The sequence below is a fragment of the Monodon monoceros genome, unplaced genomic scaffold, assembly GCF_005190385.1.
Source record: "Monodon monoceros isolate NGI ecotype Baffin Bay Population unplaced genomic scaffold, NGI_Narwhal_1 Contig7941_ctg1, whole genome shotgun sequence".
NCBI classification, from domain to species: Eukaryota; Metazoa; Chordata; class Mammalia; order Artiodactyla; family Monodontidae; genus Monodon; species Monodon monoceros.
The window spans coordinates 1-2,222 of NW_021703418.1; the positions used below are offsets into that span (position 1 = coordinate 1).

The window sequence follows — 2,222 nt, forward strand, 5'->3', positions numbered from 1 at the left end:
ACATCATTCCAGGTTATCATTCACACCCTTGTTATAAAAGGGCTGAAGTTAGGAAGAGTTGCCTGCTGAGCTGAAAGGCATTTCAGGCTGGCCCGAAAGAGAGCTCACTCTGGTTCTTTCCAACAGATTATTGTTCAGGGCAAGGCTGGAGGGAGGGAGACAGTTCAGGAGGCCGTTACATCAGTGCCACCTGACATTAAAGCTCCAAGTGCACTGGCAAAGGAAGTCCAGCTAGCTTGCTGGTTGTTAGTGGAATCGGTTTGGCGGCTCCTTGGATTTGGGAAGCATGAGAGAGGTATTGGTGTGGTTGCTGGAAAGTCCTGAGAGAAGGCAAGATTCGGGTGCCTTCCTGGTATATATATGACTGGTGTCCAGTCTAACCCATGGACGCATACACCTCGGTTCTTTATCAGTCCTGCTCCACTGTTTTAAAAGTTTCAGTGCAGTTGTCCTCTCCTCCCTCCTCCTTCTCCTCTCTCTTTGTCCTCCTTGTCGTCCTCTTCCTCATCCTGCTCCTCCTCGATTCTTCCCCTGATAGTGCCATCTGTCGGATAAGGCTGTCCTCTCTGGACAGGCAGAAGAGTGTCCTTTCTGAGGCTTGTGGTACTGGTCCCTTAGGCCAGGTTGGCACTTTGCCTGCCCTACCATGCTGTTAGCCTAAGACATGGTACGTGGTATGTGGACCACAGATGTGTCTGCAAACTTGTATTTTTGTTCCTCTTTTCAGAATACGGTGATGGTGGTAGACCACCTCAAGGAAGAAAGAAAGGTTGGAGTTATTTCCAAGGTAATTCTGGCGAGAGGTGCCCTCATTATGAACACGATGGGTGTGAGCCTCAGCCCTCACACCTCCAGGAGGATGATGGAAACGTGGTGAAGAGGGATGTGCAGGAGGACCCCAAAGTAAGACAGTAAGTGGCCAGGCAGCAGGGTTTGTGCACAGCAGCCCCTGGGACTATGCACCTCTCTCACGCTCCGTGGACTTGTTTTTCTTCTCTCACTGCAAAACTGAAGCATGCTAGAAGTGAAATAATGGTTGAGCAATCCTAATTGTAGTGCTGGTGTCAAAGAGACGAGAGTGTACAGAAGACTTTCTTAGCACTTATGGCCACTCACCGTCCTTCTCTCCACATGCCCCCTGCAGCTCTCCCTGTACCATCCGAGGCAACAAGAGAGGAGTGAGATGGCACAGTGAAGGCCACATGCATACTACTGTGTGGAGAAACAGAAAACCTCTGGAGAGAGAAATGGGGGAGAACACACAAGATGGAACCCCAGGGAGCTGGTTCAGGGTCACAGTGAGTATCCTGAAAAATGTATGGAATGTGCAGGAGAGAAAAGGCAGGGGGAGTTGTGTTGGTCTCATGTAGACATGCTGGTTTCTTTCACTGGGGACAGTTTGTAATCTGTCCTTTTTATTACCAGGAGTTAACAGTCTTGTTCATCTAAGGGCAGGTTCAGAGAAGCAATGTAAAGGGAACAGGCTGACCGTGAGGAGAACAGAGGAGCCTGTCTCAAAGCAAAGGTGGAAACTACTGCCAAGGATATGGAGCAACTCCACATTGGAGGTCTCAGTTTGGCAAGCTGAGTGTGGGAGACAGAGGGTCGATCCTCTGGAGACCTTGTCTGAGGGGCAAGCAGTGTGTGCGCTGGGTAGGATCTCCTGGAAATTTATAAAAGGAAGATCATCTCTGACACCTTGATTATGTGGAAGAGAGTTTGACTGGAGAGAAAGAGTATTTAGAAAATCCATATTACGCACACCCATAAGAAATCATGCCAGTGGTCCCTTCTTTACAAGCCCTTTCAAGCTCAGTAGAAGGCCGGAAAAGAACAGGAAAAGTTTCGTCCTCCAGCCTAAATTCCCTGTTGTCTGGCCTCTCTCCCATGCCTTCTTTTCATCCTTAGATTCCTTGTGGGATAAAGTATGACAAGACATGGCTAATGAAGTCAATCCAGAGCCATTGCAGTGTCCCCTTCACTCCAGTGGACGTAAGAGAGGATGCCGAAGCCAGACGCGTGGGCACAGGGAAGGGGGAGAGAGAGAGACCTGGTTCAGCAGAGTCTGTTGGCTTCTGATACTATTGCTGTTGCGTTCAATCCCTGTAGTTCCACTTTATGCAAAATGGGGCTCAGTTCTTTGTCCAGGAAGCTAGCACTGCCTCTGCATTGATGGATGTCAGCTACAAGATTCGTGACGAGGAGAGCCGAAAGGTGTGTGT

General features: G+C 49.3%; 1 long non-coding RNA gene across 1 annotated transcript; it reads left to right on the plus strand.

Annotated features, from left to right (window-relative positions):
• The first annotated feature begins 686 nt into the window (after window positions 1-686).
• LOC114891551 lies at window positions 687-1,674 on the plus strand. Its single transcript, XR_003792532.1, has 2 exons — window positions 687-911; window positions 1,145-1,674. It is a non-coding gene; the product is annotated as an uncharacterized LOC114891551 (long non-coding RNA).
• The last annotated feature ends 548 nt before the right edge of the window (window positions 1,675-2,222 follow it).